Source organism: Ornithodoros turicata, chromosome 1 (assembly GCF_037126465.1).
Source record: "Ornithodoros turicata isolate Travis chromosome 1, ASM3712646v1, whole genome shotgun sequence".
NCBI lineage: Eukaryota > Metazoa > Arthropoda > Arachnida > Ixodida > Argasidae > Ornithodoros > Ornithodoros turicata.
In genome coordinates, this window is record NC_088201.1 from 75,585,828 (window position 1) to 75,601,825 (window position 15,998).

The 15,998-nt window shown below is 43.7% G+C and overlaps 3 long non-coding RNA genes across 4 annotated transcripts; 1 reads left to right on the plus strand and 2 right to left on the minus strand.

Annotated features, from left to right (window-relative positions):
• Nucleotides 1-903: 903 nt before the first annotated feature.
• Nucleotides 904-11,897, minus strand: LOC135378402 (uncharacterized). Of its 2 annotated transcripts, none has more exons than XR_010418358.1 (3): nucleotides 11,265-11,897; nucleotides 2,895-3,062; nucleotides 904-2,385 (listed from the first exon to the last, which is right to left on the minus strand). It is a non-coding gene; the product is annotated as an uncharacterized LOC135378402 (long non-coding RNA). The 2 variants fall into 2 exon arrangements; XR_010418357.1 differs by lacking the exon at nucleotides 11,265-11,897 and adding an exon at nucleotides 5,008-5,117.
• On the minus strand, nucleotides 5,438-6,265 carry LOC135378404 (uncharacterized). Its single transcript, XR_010418360.1, has 2 exons — nucleotides 5,964-6,265; nucleotides 5,438-5,619 (listed from the first exon to the last, which is right to left on the minus strand). It is a non-coding gene; the product is annotated as an uncharacterized LOC135378404 (long non-coding RNA).
• LOC135378403 (uncharacterized) lies at nucleotides 6,597-12,042 on the plus strand. The gene is made up of 4 exons (XR_010418359.1): nucleotides 6,597-6,676; nucleotides 11,289-11,353; nucleotides 11,432-11,530; nucleotides 11,686-12,042. It is a non-coding gene; the product is annotated as an uncharacterized LOC135378403 (long non-coding RNA).
• Nucleotides 12,043-15,998: the final 3,956 nt, after the last annotated feature.

Below are 15,998 nucleotides of genomic sequence, written 5' to 3' on the forward strand. Positions count from 1 at the left end.
GATCGTGATATACAAAGCTTGCGGTGGGATTCTTTCTGCGCCTACGTAATAAATTAAGTTACAGAATTATTTCACAACAAATGAGGCTTCACTAGACAAGCATTAAAAGTGAAGATTTAGTACACATGCACGGCACAATTGCTCAGCACCTCCGTCCTTATCAAACAAGTAGTGCAAGATAAAAGTCGGAAGCACAATCGTGCCGTAAAGCTTGCGCCAAAATCGGAAATAGTTGGCGTCTGCAGTAACCTAACTACTGTAGTTAACTACTTGAAATAGTAGTTTAACTAGCAGTTGCCACTACATTTCTGCAAGTAGTTGATAACTAGTTTTTAACTACAATCAGGTAGTTTAACTACATGTAGTTAACTACTGGCCGTCACTAGTGTCCAGTAAAGACTCTCCATGAATTTTGCGCAGGTTTGGGGTCACACCTTTTAATAGTTTTGATGGAAAGCAGGGTGTGTGAAACACTGACCTCTGGTGGATGAATTCTTGTTATTTATAACCAGGTACCCATGTTCTAGTAATCTAGAAAAGCCTTAGCTTTCTTGCAGGAAATTGCCAATGAATCTGAGTGTCTTTTGTGGAAACAGGTTGTAACTGCCTTTCTATTCACCCTTCTTCGTTGCCCTAGTAAAAGCAAATATGTAATGCTGTACACTATATCTAATGCTAGCACACTAATTGCTTTGAGTGTTCTCAGGCTTCTGAAATGGAGCTACCTCGTGCATACGCTGTGCCATGTCGGCAAGAACATAAATAAGATTGCCCTTCAGTGCTTCATGTGACTGCAATAATGGTATCCCCTAAACAATAGGCAATAAGAATGATTTCTGCAATGTATTGAGCTTTGTAAAAACACAACTTTATTTGAAAATATATTCAAAAAGCTGGGTGACGACCTCATAATGTAACGTCCTTTACTGCAAACACCGCTCAACACAACGATTAAAAACAGAGCGTAAACGTTTTGCCGCCTATCCGGGTGGCATCATCAGTACAACAGAGGCCAAAGACGAGCACACCAGCCTACTTATCTAAAAGGGCATCATACACATCCGATAGGGGGGGCCACAATCTGTATTACAGGCTGATGCATCACGTCTGATAAAACAGGACTCTAAGAACTTTCTAGGGCCCCATCGCTAGTCCTGTGCAAAGGTTACTGCACCATCAAAATTAAATATATGTCCCTTAGGCTAGCAATGGTAGACTAATTCGGTCCTCGTTCGAATAGCATTAGTAGCCCTGGCAACGTCCCTTGTGTGCTCTTTTAGTCTTGTCTCACATCTTTTGTCTATCTCGCCAATGTAGGTTGCATCACATTCTATGCACTCAACTTGATATGCACAGTCAAAATACCTGATGGGCACAGTGCCCTCCAAATGGCGTATGAAACACCTATGAAAGGAATGCGCACCACCGATTTGGCTCCTTTGATGTTGTTTTTGATTGTTCTCTGTTGTAGCGATGATGCCACCTGGATAGGCAACGGAACGTTTACTCTCTTTTTTCTTAATTGTTGTGTTAAGCCGGTGTTCTCAGTAAAGGATTTTACATTATGAACGTCGTTTGAATGATGATTAGTGGCGAGCTTCATACCCTGGGCCACTACTCTAACAATTGCTTGTGGTAGTGTGGCGAAATGGGATAACGAGCCTTGTAAACAATTTACTTGGCAATATATTTATTTATCTCTCATAGGTTGAAGAACCCAGTGTGGTGTTACATAACGGAGGGGCATGTAATCATACAGGACCCATCACCAAAATGCCTTGCTTTTGACTAGATTAAAATGTGAAGCGATTGTAACATAACAAATGCTGCATGGTGGCGATATGATAGATTCTCCTCACGAGTTGTTGCCAGGGTGCGGTTAGTTGAGAAACTGCATATCCAGTTAATGGTAGCAGGATCAAATTTTAATTAGGCTAGTTTGGCCAACACGCGAGCATAAAGTAGTGTCAAAAGCCCTTACAAAATAAAAAAAAATACTGCATCTACGTGGACCCAGAAATCAAGACAGTTTAAAATGCTGGGAACGAATTCCACTACGTTAGTTTTGCCTGAATACCCTTTTCTAAAACCATGCTAGAATTTAAAAAAGAAATTGATACACTCAACATGGTTGACAACGTGCTAGTCTATGATGTGCTCCATTAGTTTACAGGGAACCCTAAAAAGTGGAGCTGGTTAGTAGATAGAAGGAGCATAGTTGTCACCTCTTCTGAAGACAGGAATCAGACACATACAAAGCGCCTTTCACACAGATTAACGCATCTTCGTTTCTGCTCTTTCACCTTCAAATGTTCATCGCTGTTGAGTGGTCTGTCATTCTTGTAATACAGATTGGAATTGAAATGCAGGTGCATAAGGGATGCTCTGAAAGAAAAGTGTTCAATTTTAGTCCTCTTAATGTTTCCGAAAACGAAAACAAACTTCACAGTGACTATTCTTCTGAAATAAGCAATTCCAGAATGAAAGCAAAAAATATATCTCGCCATATCATTGTCTCCAACTGAGACCTGGCACTTCAATTGAATAATGGCAGTTGAAGATGATGATGATGACTCAATTTAATGACGCATAAGCAACTCGTGCTATAGTGCGCCAAAACCATGGTAAAACTGACTAGTTAAAAATTAGACTATTATACTAAAATTATATACTTGTTTGGTTGGTAAATTGAGATATAGGCAAAAACATGATACGATAAAAATAAGCAGTTGAAGAAGAGGCAGAAACAATTGTTGGCACTGTGTGACTGATCTCGAGTTTGCCACACCGGGTGTTGAATAATAACGTACGCTAATATGCTGTAGCATACATAGTACAATGATACATACACTCAATATGTGCTGGATATGTGAAACCAATATACACATACTTACATTTCAAACTTTCTTGAAAAAGGCAGTCCAAAAGTCTGTCGGATTTGTCAGACTTGATACAAAGCCAGTAAGCACAGTGTGGAAAGACTGTTTCATCTTTCGAAAGCAGAGGTGCAGCCACCACGACGCTTCGTCATGTCAAGGCTTCAGAGCGGCATAGCCTACACTCTGAAAAAAAAAAAAAAAAAAAAAGGAGTCGTGCCAATGTCTTTGTGGGGGTAAAATGGCTTAACTCCGGGATGCAAAATAACACCCCTTTTTAGGAGTAACAAGAACTCCAGGGATCAGAGAGGAAAACCTTAAACCCCTTTGGAGAGTTAATGTCACTCTAACAGAGAGTAAAACTTACACCTCACTAACGGAGTTAATATTACTCTAACAGAGTAAAACGTACACCTTCTTAAGGGAGTTAATGTTGCTCTAACAAAACTCCCGCATTTACTCCACCATGAGGTGTAAGTGTAACCCCACATATAAGGTAAATTTAATGCTGTTTGGGAGTTAATGTAAGCCCATTTAAGGAGTATTATTACTCCAGCAATGGACTACAAATTACTCCAGTTTTCTGGTTCCACCTCCTCGATTGCAAAATTTATAAGATGAGAAAACAAAACAGTACAAAGTATCACAGTTATCCACTGTTCTATGAACTTACTGCAGCAGCTGACTGCTATCTCAAACAGACCGAAAAGGGAGCTTAGTAAAATTGGGCGTTCTCAGGAAACTCCATTTAAAAAATATCATAGCCTAGTGGAAAAAGAAGTAATCTACAGTACTCAGCTTGAATTACAGTGGGACCAAAGACTTAATACATCATGTAACAGCTCGTGTCTAAGTTAGTTAAGACATTATTGTGTAGATTGCCCACTTTACCAATAAAATAAAGAATATTTCACGTGACTAGTAACCACCCAGTGACCTTCCCTGGTGTTTACACACTAAAGCTTAAACACACTTGACTAGAGCTTGAGAACTCCATACACAGAGGCTTTCAACAAACATAAATGTCATCAAAAAGCTCTGTGGTCTTTCTGTCTGCATCAATCTCTATCAATGGCTCTCGCAGACTGCCGCTGTGGTAATTCTCTGACTCTAGTGCTTAGCCTCTAGTGCGTCGAGGTCAGAGATTACTCGCGGCACAAGAGTACCATTTTCTTTTACTGCTGCCAAGTCCAAGGCAGTGTTCAAAAAGGCTCAGTGTTCTTGTAAGTAACGGTGCATACTTTAAATTAAAAACCCAGTAAAGTTCAAATATGATACATATGGCTGCTATGGTGTCAATCGCCTCATAAGTGCACCCTTCTACTGCAACTCGATATGACTGGAACTTGAAAGGATCCTGTGTCACAATTGTTGGATACACGGCTTTGTCCTCTTATGTGAAATTGGTGCAGAGAAGTGTGAGAGAGAGAGAGGGAGCAGATTAGTATGACGATGTGTGTTATCTTTGCACAGACTTCAATTCTAGTTTGGATGTAATCCAAAACCAGGAAGCGCAACAAATCTAACACAGCCTAACTCAAGAGGTGAAACAGGCAGCTTTTTCAATTTTCTCAGGGTCGGTCAAATGAAGAACAAAACACATATGATAACAGCAGAAGGGCAAGGGCGAGCTGGTACATAATTACGACAGTTCTCTTCCGTGTCTCGGATTTCACTGTTGTACACATGATAACACTCATTAATAGATTCCGTGTGTACAGAACCTATAGCTCCAGCACATTATCAAGAGAAGGGAAAAGTTAGAGCACGTAGCTTGTAGAAACAGTTTGTTTAACGAGCCCACTCCACTGACTTGTGGACTGCCACCTATCTTTTTGACCTCTGGTGACAGAGGAGAAGTCTATTTCCCCTAATGATTGGCAACACATGCATTGTGTCCATCCTCAGTCTGCATATCCTCAAAGCAAAGCATATTGCACAAGGAAATAGGTTTGACCAGGATACGTGTTGACTGACTTGTTGGCAACCGCAACACTAAAAAAAAAAAAAAAAAAAGAAGAAGAAGAAGAAGAAGAAAAAAGAGGAAAAAAAGGGCACAGAGACAACCCAGCCAGGCGCTACTAACTTGTCGCGCTTTCAACCGTCTAATGGCGGAAAACTTGCCACCTACACTTGGTAACCCACTGAAGTATAGGTAGAAAGCCATGGCAGTAGGGGCACAACTAATGGAGATGTGCCAGCCAGCGGTACAGTGTGCTTGTGACGGCTTGTGGGGCCTAGGTCTTGTGGCATCCGCCGGAAGCTGCCGTTTACGCAACGGTCCAGGGAAAATGGCGGGCGCCCAAACCACGTGATCCCCAGGAGCCACTCACAACGTCTCTGCTGGCCAGCGCGGGAAAAAAGCTGGGGCCCAGTGCGCATGCGCAGACCGACCTCCTTTCCCAACCTCCTTCCCCTTCTCTCCTCGGGTTTTTCGTCTCTCCTCTCGTCCCCCCTATCCCCCCAGCCTCGTCCGTTTGTGGTTTGTCTTCGGCGCTTGCTGTCTTGCTGTAGAGCAACGATCATGCTGTCCCAAAGCAAACAATCAAAAAGCGATGGTGTATGACAAATCAACTTTATTTGTCCTCGGGAACTGCCTCGAAAAAGCTAGAGTACATATCTTTTTACGTCTTGTAACAGGCTTCACTGTTCTTGTGGAGCTTTAGGTGCTTCGACATCGAAGGGCAGTTCAAAAGCCAATGCTGAGCTATGTGCGTCGTTGTTGCCGATGGCTGCGGTAGAACTAAAACAAAACAAAAAATATATTGATGATCCGTAACTCTGCACGAAAATCACTGCTATGATAGGTAATCGATCTTGATTTCGTATTTGAACACCAAGGCATTCGTCACGAATGTTCGTAGATCACAGTGAATGAACGGCTGCGACGCGCATGAGGGGCAGCTAGAATAACCACACATAATTTGATTACCGGCATATCAGAAACGTACAATTTACGGCAATGCACTGCACAATGAAACGCCGCTAACGTACTGAGTGACTCGTAAATGTTGTACGTAATACACTTAACGTGATAAACCTGCATTACTTCCTTCAGTCACAAAAAAGTAATCAAACTTGTCTTACCGTTCACCTGCAGTACGTCGGAAAGAGTGCAGACTTCCTCTCTGACGATTTCTGCGTCCTTTGGAGGTGCAGGGATTCCATCACATGTTCGTCTTCCCGCTGTTGTGATGATGAGGTGGATGTGCCATTCCGTTCTCACATTAGCAGTTCGCCACAATCTAAATCTAAAGCATTCAAAACCCTCAAACTACCCCCTAGCGTCTGCGTGCACAACGGTTGCAGTCCGAGAGAACACGCGTGGCCGAACAGACGTGATTCGTGATTCTCCTCCGTTCGCCTGCTTCGGTCTTCCGTTGAGCGGTTCGCGCGTTCGGATGCTCGCTCCTCAGTCAAATGACTCTCGCCCAATCAGCGCAAAGGAAACTGACGCCAGTTTTTTAGACCAATGAGCATCCAAATATTTATACATATATTGCGCAGCCAATCAGAGATCGTTAGCGTACGGGCGCCGGTGGCGACATTATTTTGGAGGCGGTGCGTTTCGCTTTAGAGCCGGCGGCTGCTTGTGGGGTGCCAGATGTAATGCTGTGGCGCAGCGTAGGCGCGACGTCCCAACCTTCCTGCTTGTGCGATCTCTGCGGGCTCGCGTCGTCAGCGTCCTCCAGAGGGAACTGTTTGCGCAAGGGGAGGGTGGTTTTGTGCGCCGTTAGGGCCAGCACCCTTCTGTTCGCGCTGTAGGCGGTCTCATCACCATCGCTGGCGTCCTGTCATAAGTGAATTCATATTTTGTACATAATTTTTTCACTATCCATATTTTTCCCCATCCATGATCATTTATCATTCATTGCCTCTCATTTGTTAATAGCCGCAATTTGCATCGCCATGTATCGTTGATTTTGTGTGTGTGTATGTGTTTGTTGTGCTTGTTGTATAGTACCCATGTGAAATCCGTTTAGTAAATCTCTCCCACACACACATAACTTACAGTGATAAGAGAGTGATTTGATTTCATTGATCTACATGGTATAACTGCGTGTATTAGCATTTCTAACTAACGCGCGCATTTCAAAATATGACTGCTTGCCATGGTAAACATATCACTTGCACTTTCTTTCAATAGATGTGCGATGGCATGGACAACTCCCACTGAGTAGCAATCTGCATAGAAACAGGCAATCAGAATGCGAACAGTCGTATGTGGTACATGCTGGCCAACCGAATTCTAGAGCATGAGCATGTTGGTTGAAGTTTAAATACGTGAAAGTGCAGGGGTGTAACACAAAGGAAGAGCTTCAAACACTGTCCCTGTCTGTTGCCCTTCCCCCTGGACTACCGCTTTGTAAATGCTCATACTGTATGTGCAAGTAAGACATGGACGGAAAAAGACAAAATCCAGCACTTCCAACACGTACAGTACTTCCAAGCATTCACATGTCCTAAATATACAAACAAACAACACCCCCTATGGTCTATCAGCAGCTGTCCAGATTCGTATTAATTCCTTATCTGTGAGCGCATCCACCTCATTACTTATGCATATGCTTGTCATTCTGATAAGTGCGCCCTCAACTACCTCCCTTTCAATCCTATTATCATCCAATGTATACAACCTTGGTATCTTCTACCATTGACTTCACCCACGTCCGCCGCTATGTTCTTTCATGGTAACCGGGTCATTACCGAGAAATGACCTTCCATGCTCTTTTAACCTATTATTACATCAACTGGTTTGGCCGATGTAAGACCACATGCAAAACAATAAAAATATAACTCCATTAATTAATTAATGGCCACGGGGTTCACACTTGGTGATCACAGACGGTAGACTGACTCTTCTCATGGGCAGGATTAATGATCCCCGTAGAGCGAGCAGTGTGTTCTAGACAGAATGTTAGCAAATACACCACATGTGCCAGCGGTGTGGTGTATAAATTTACACTGTCCTGCGGGCAGTCTTACATCGGCCAAACTGGCCGATGTATTAACAATAGGTTAAACGAGCATAGAGGGTCATTGCTTGGTAACAGACTTGTACACGTTACCGAAAAAAGAGGAACTAAATACCGTTACTCGCTACCACGAAAAAAAAGGACCTAAATACGTTACCCGTTACCAAAGCAGCAAAAGGAACGCGTTCCCGTTACTCGATAGTAACGAGTAACTTTTACGTTACCACTTTGTCACAGAGCCACAACCATGTCAACATCAAAATTGACACGTGCTTTATTTTGTCCGACAATTTCCATGGAATTCGTTTTCAAGAATAGTTGGTACTCGAAATGGGCATCGGTTATTTTTGGTGAGTTTGCTCGAGAGAGTCTCTGTGGCAAGACCGAAAAAATTACTGTAGAAAGGCATGACTGCATCAGATACGACCACCTTTGTTTGATGCATGTATTGGATGTGCCTGATCAGTAACAAGGCTGATTTTCCTTCTTTTTTTGTTCTGTGAATTCAAGGTCAACAGCTGCTTTTATTCCTTAATTTTGGAACCACTGTTAGGAGGCTACAAGACGTCAGTGCAATATTGTGGGTTTATTTGAACTGATAAACGCTACACCAACGTCTACAAGCCGGTGTATAAGCTGGCTCTTTGCATGGCTAACTTTTCCTTTCTTTTAATAAACATGATCCCCCGTCCGTTGTAAACCATCAGATCAGTCAGGGTTCTCGAGCTGCCTCCTCACAACACGTCATTGGCTCCAGGAGGTATTCGATTGATTCGTGAAAAGCAGTGCCTTTAACGCATAATCCTCGATACGGTAACTGCTATAGCTAACTAGAATATTGAAGGCGCTTACCTGAGCACACTTCTCCAAATTCGAATACGAATATTCGGTCATTTTAGTTTGGGAGGCACAGAAGACACTAAACTACTATATTCCTGTCATCTTTTGCCAGCTTCACCCTGAATGTCTCGTACAACCCAGGCCACACTTACGTGATTATCATCTGTGCCACCTTATAATCCAACGAGTGATCCTCACTGGATTCCACAAGTGTGGAGGTGGAAGAGAAAATAGAAGGACTAAAGTTTCTTCCCGGGACACATTGCTAGGCCAATAACACGCGCGAGCTGCATATGATAAGCGCGGGATCTCGTGGTTCAGGTCGGGTGGGCCCACTTTACAATAGCCAGACTTGTGCGTAACGCGTTACTAGTAATTGCGTTACTTGTAATCAATTACTTTTTTGAGTAATTTTTCGAGTAATCAGTTACTTTAAAGTCAAAGCAATTTTTCGAGTAATCAATTATTTTTCTGAGTAATCGATTACTCAGTAATTGATTACTTTCCCGGCAGAGACTAACTCATCTTTTAGATGTTCTGCCCCAAGTCAAGATCTTCGTGCCATCAGCCTTTGTTCTGGAATTTCAGGGTCTCTCCCCCTAATCTGTTCTTACACCAGTGTGGTGGTACCTTTGTGGTAACTTTGGAGGTTTAGTGAGTCATGGGGAAGTTCCACGCATGATCTTCCACAATCGGGTCATTGTCTTCCCGGGTGATAACTACAGTAGACGTAGATATTTTTGGGTTATTTCAGCTGTTCCACTGTTGAACTTTTCTTTTCTGAGGCACACACAGACGGGTATAATTTGTGTGAATGCAGAGTAACGACCGGAGTAACGCGTTACTTTTCTACTCGTTACTCAATTACATTTGAAGTCCTGTAATTGGTAAGGACAATCAATTACTTTTTCCGTACAAGTAACGGTAACGGTAATCAATTACTTTTTTCGAGTAACGGGCACAAGTCTGACAATAGCACGGTGAATCAGCAGAGAATGACAATGCCATCTCCGGATCCGAGTTTCGGCGAGCTTAGTTACTCTAGTATATCCATTGGCAGCTGCTGGGAGATAACACACACACACACACACACAAACAAAACCAAGGTATTTTTCCAAGAATGATTTCATGGTCAATGACACGACCGGGAACTGTTGCGGCATTCGTCGTGCAGGCCACTTTAGGACTCAACGAAAGAATGACTGTCGACCAGAGGCTCCGAACATGCTGCTCTGAACATCCAGGTCAGATCACCTCGTGTTAGAAGCGTACGAGATTTAGGAATTTCCACATAGTAATTGACCATGTAGTCCATGTTGAAGCCGAGTGTAAACGAAGGAAAGGAACGAGTAACGTGAGTAACCACTAACCAGTTACCGATTTTTGTAACTGACTACGTTATTAGTTGCAATTTTTAGAAAAGTAACTATGTCGTTACTTCGTTACCGAAAAAAGTAACTGGTTGCTGGGTAACGAGTTACGTACAACTCTGCTTGGTAATGACCTGGCTACCTAAAAAGAACGTACCCACTAACGGGGGTGCAGACAAATGTAAGAACATACAAAGGTTGTATACAAGGCTGATAATGGGAATGAAAAGGAGTTAGTGAAGGCCGCGTTTATCAGAATGATGAGCGGACGCGTAAGCCACAATTCGGTTGCGCTCAGAGATAAAGAGCTCACCACAACCAGAGCAGCCGTTGGTAGATCATAGAGGCGTTGTTTGTTTGTATATGTGTATTCAGGATATGCGAATGTTTGGAATTGGAAGTACGTGCTGGTCTTTGTCATTTTGCGTCCGTGTCGTAATTGCACATACAGTATGAATGTTCAGTACCAACGACCCTAGTCCCTCGGTATGCTGTAAATGTTATGGCGTAATTTATCATTTTTTCACACAAACGACAGTACTACAGGACACATTGCAGAAATTGTTCATGTGGCTTGGACTTACATTTCTGTGCATCAAGACTTGATGACTGACTGAGCTTGTCATTTATAAGTGACATCACCCTCGCTGTGCTCTTTTTCTATCTCGCGAGCTTCATAATGCGTTCTCCCTTTGTGTTAATGAATTCGAGAAACTCTCTTTCTGAATCATCCCAGTGAGCCGCATGAACTCGTCATGAACCTGAAAGTTCCTGAAAGAACCTTCCTCTAAGTTCGCACTAAACTTGCAAGTCTGTGCAAGGTGTTTCAATGCCGCGACGAATTCTGACACAGTTTCGCCTTCCTTCTGTTTCCTAACATAAAATTTCGTTCGCTTCGCAACTGACGGCTGCAGAGACAAACGCTTCCGTAACGCACTCTTTAGCTCCTCCGACGTTTTGGTTGTTGGCTCAGAGGGTGCTACCAAATCTTGTAGCAACCAATAAGTCTTGGGTCCAATCAATGTGACGAACGCGGCCACTTGCAAATCGTTCGGAATCTCGTTCACTTTTAAATACGAGGAAACACGTTGCTCGTACGTCCTCCAGTCATGAATATAGTCCAAAGGTCAGGGGGGAGGGGTCCTCCAGTCCAAGACAGACTCATTGAAGAGGGGAGAAATGTGCCCTCCTGGCTGACATACCTGCAACCATGCTTGTGGTCGTAGGAAGCGTGTTGCGGTCGAACTGCTGTGGAAGGGTATTCTTCTTGTCACAAGCATCCATAAAACAGGCACGTATCCTCTATAGATCATGATGCTAGAAGTACTGCTTCACCAACTGGTCGCCATTTATGTTATGTATATCCCAGAGAAGCCGGACTCGGAGGCACACACATACGGGTTCCTTTATTGCAGTACTGACTGACTCGCCTGCTGGGGAGCCATACAGGAAAGAAAGGATCTAACAGGTTGGTGGTGGATGGTGGTGGAATGTCGATTAGATAGGAAAGGAGAGTGCGGTTAGCCTGTACACTACATGCTAACAGGGCAGTTGCTGCTTTAAGCAGTCTACGCTGTTCTGGGATCAAGGTTATCTAGGCGATAACGCATGTATCTATCGCAGGTGCTTGGTAACTACATATCACATGGCAACGGGTTAGCTACAGCATGCTGCGTTCCTACGTTCCAGCTCTATGGCTGCAAGAGCACGCTGGACGCCGGCGCGCACAGATGAAGCCAACGTCCTTGAGCACGCTCGTTCGTCTCACGTGCATGAAGCAGGTGGGTCAAGCTGCCGTTAAATCAGCGTCAAACAGCGGAGGCTGCCATCTTGTGAAACGCAGTTGCCAGACCCGGAAACCCGAAGTTCGCCCGTTACGGCGGCACAAAACACCGCTGTTGTCTTTTTGTCATATCTGCTTAAACACACGCATTTTTTGAAAAATGATGCAGTAAACGGGTAAAAATTAGTAATAACTAACCCTTGTTGTCTTTGACATTCTTAGCGATTGTTGTAACGCTCGCAGTGTAACGCTCGCATTGTAACGCATGCACAAGCAAGAATGACAGTTTCGGTTTCCTGGTTGTGGGTTGCGGCGTGCTACATATCTACCATATGCAGGCACATCTGGAACTACATGTTGAGCCAAAATCTTCCTGAAATGTTTTTTTATATATTTGCAAAGGAAGGGAGGATGGAACGTTAAACACTCCGCATTACAATACTGCTAAGGGTAAAACGTAATTGATAAATGCAGACCTCGAAAGATCACGAAATGTGGACCACACCTAGATGGCACAATCCTGATGTAAAGCCTCCATGGACCACAGGGGAAGGCATAGCAAAAAAAAAGAAAAAAAAGAAAGAAAAACAGAAGACATCTACCAAAATGTTACAGATAAATGACTTGATGCTTCATTTTTTCCTCTATCTATGATTACTCAAGCAGCATATTTCTAAGGTACAGCAGTGACGAACTCTCACAGCACACTGGTGAGTAGCCTGCCCTCTTCCTGCACCAAAACGAGTAGCCTACACTAAGCGTATATTGGTATGATGGTTGATTTTTTTATTGCGTGTTAGCGCCGCGAAGCAACTGTGGCTATGAGCGGCGTACAGGTGTGGACAGACGGAGAGAGGACAGCAGGAATTAGTGGGGGACAGGGGGATTAGTATGCGTCCTGGGCCGACTTCAGGAGGAACTGTGCCGACATTCGTCTGGAAAGTCTTCGGAAAACCCAAGGAAAACCTCAGACAGCACAGCCGGCGGTAGGATTCGAACCCACCGCCTCCCAGTCTACAGCACGACATCAGTTACCACCAACGAGCGGACGCCTTAGCCCACTCGGCCAGGTACGATGGTTGACCACAGTGGGAACAGCATACTTCTGCTTATGGAAAGCAGTCTCAATATAGCTTATCCCTCCTTATTGGAGAAAATCTTTTTCACTGTGATGAGCATACATACAGGCAAAGCACATATGTTGCTTTGCAAGCACTTGTCGCCTGTGCTTTTAGATCTTCGCATAGAGACAACGCTTTGGAAGTGCACAAGTGAGATATTTTATTGAAGGCACAGTGCACGGGATTTCAAAGTTCCTCGGAACGACGTGCCATTCAGACACAGGTAACGATCATGGTACATGACAGAGCTCAGGCCAGATATGTTGTACACGTCCATATATAAACAAATTATACTTCAAAGCAATAAGTGGTTATGTCGGTCAAAGTAATGGCACTACGTGTGCACACATTTTTTGTACGCAATGACGGTGTTCCACATTTCACTTCTATCAAGCATGAAGCGTTTGTGTGGAAAAAGCAACAAGCATATGGGTGGGTGAATATGAATTTTGCAGATATTAGTAACGTTACTAACGTGTAATACAAACCATTTACTCATCTTTTACTGCTGCACAGATTTCTTAATTGCATGCATTATTCGCATGCACTCATGTGAAAGCGAAGCAAACAAATTTTGTTACGAAATCTATAATCAGTGATCTACAGCAAAGTAAACTTCATTTGTGCACATGCTTTGTGAACGTAATCACTGCTTCACATCTTACGTCTAATATAGTTAAAAACGATAAAATATCCAGTGCAGGAAAAGACGAGAACTGAACACAAAAAAGACGAGGACACCACACTGAACTGCTAACCAAAGAATTTTTATTTTGTGAAACGAGGTCTTAAATGCATAAGAACCCTCCTCTCCCCCTTTATTCCCTCTCGTGTTGGACTTCTGTTTACACCACCATCTCTCGCACACACAACCGTTTTCACTAAGTGGTCGACATTAATGCTGATATGTTTTTGGAAAGATAAATACAGGGGCTACTGACGCAGTTACGACCTGCTTTTTTTATCTCATGCGCCTCTCGAAAGAGAAGACTACCTTGTTTTCTACACCTGAACAAAATTTTTGTTTTTTTGGAATTCTGCCTAACATCCCACGCATTTCAGTAAGTGGTCCCCCAACGCACTGGAGGTATTCCATTGGAGGTATTTGTTGAATGTTCTTTTAAAAGAGTGTTTATGCACCTTGATGACTGCCCGATATACACCTTATCACACTTCAGTGGTATACAGTAAACTATACGAATTTGGCATTCTGCAAATTTCTTCCCGTAGTCTCCAACAAGGCCAAGTTTTAACCATTTTTCATGCTATATCTAGTCAATCAGGCTTTCTGTTAATTCATATGAATCACCAACCAATCCTTTTTCATGTTACGTCAATATGCTTGCATATGTGGAGAACTGAAAAGTATATGCTACGTGTGAATATGAATGTCAGCAGACTGGACGGTGGAAAAGGTATTTTACGATAGAGCTGAACACACAGCGTCCTTAAGGCTGCGGCCCCGCTCATCCCGTGAAAACGGCAATTTTCCACGCAGTATATCTCCGCATGTGTGCGTCTGTTTGTTAAGATATTGGCATCATTGGAGAGCTGGTTCCTTTGGCTAGGGTGGCCAAGAGACCTCTTTTTAATAGGACTCTCGACAGCGGACCTACTGGACCGAGAGTAAGACAATGTCCTCGAAAATTGCTGTTTATCCCAGCAAGATATTGCGAAAACAAAAGAAGGTAGCACTGTCCAACCCTTTGCAGCGTGTTCTTTCGTCCCTTTTGAAGGGTGCTCAAGGGCGATATTTTTTGCATGCGGTAATAATAATTTGTAATGGCTTCGGGAAGAGTATGAATAATGGCAGTTTTTTCAACTGGTCGCTTTTGACCGTCCTGCGATTCCGCGACAGGCAAGAAGAACACCAGAGCCGTAGAAGTGCGCGTACAATAATTAGAAATGTCACAATCATCGACACATTTACAGTTGAGATATGACGCCCCAGAATACACGCGCTGACGACCCATGAAACCGAAACTGCTGTACACCGTCTCCCGCCACCTACTATAATGATTTGCAACCATTCGTGGTTGCAGTCCCAGAGGTTCGCGGGAGATGGCTCTCTAAACCGGAACACGTACCGGAAACGGCCTGTGGAGTTTTCATGCCTTCACCATGGCTCCAACAGCTCCTCATAGAGCCCATAGTTTGAGATAATTCACACAACACTGGGCACACGACCAATGAGAGTGCAACGTTGTAGAAATTATGCAATGCCCGTCAGCCAATCAGGAGCCTTAACTTTGGCTGACCTTTCGACCGGTTCTGGCTACCATCGACTTCTACCGGATTTCACGCCAACCGCCGTTACCCGTTATTCAAAATAACTGAAGCTTCTTTTGGCTAAAAGAAATATTTATTTGACACAAAGCACTGATTCAAAGATCTGATACATGGGTGTACTGTGAATACAAAGTCCACTGCGTTGCTGACGCACTGTAACTAAGTTCAAACTTGAAGCAAAACGAACACAGCTCTCGAAATCCGACAGGGCCCGCGCTTGTTCTTCACATCCCAACCGCTCCAACTCATGAAGCATTCCAGTTCCGGAGTTGATAGACTGTTCGTGGGATAATAGTCGTGTCCAGGAACAGCACAACACACGTTGAATCACATCGACGCATGAATAAGCCAGCGAACACTTCCACAAACTGTTCTGCCGATTGACATCACCGAAACACGGAACACAAGAGGACGCCTTGCCGGCCGATTTTATGATAAGCATCTTATTTCGTTTCCAGAGCAGAAAAGACGTTTGTGTGGCACGTAATCGTAATCCTGTCTTTGTTGTCAGGCCTCAAAACCGACGGCGCCCGAACGCGTTCTTCACGCTCCAACCGCACCAGCCCACGAAGCATTCCAGTTCCGTAGTTGATACCCAGGGAACACATGGTAGTCTACTACACTCTTAAAAATGAACTTCACCGCATAGCACGCTCCGAGCCAACCATCATCTCAAATGATATCGTTATCTGCCCTGATTTGTTGAAAACGGGAGGCGTACGCCTTTTCTGTGACAATTATGA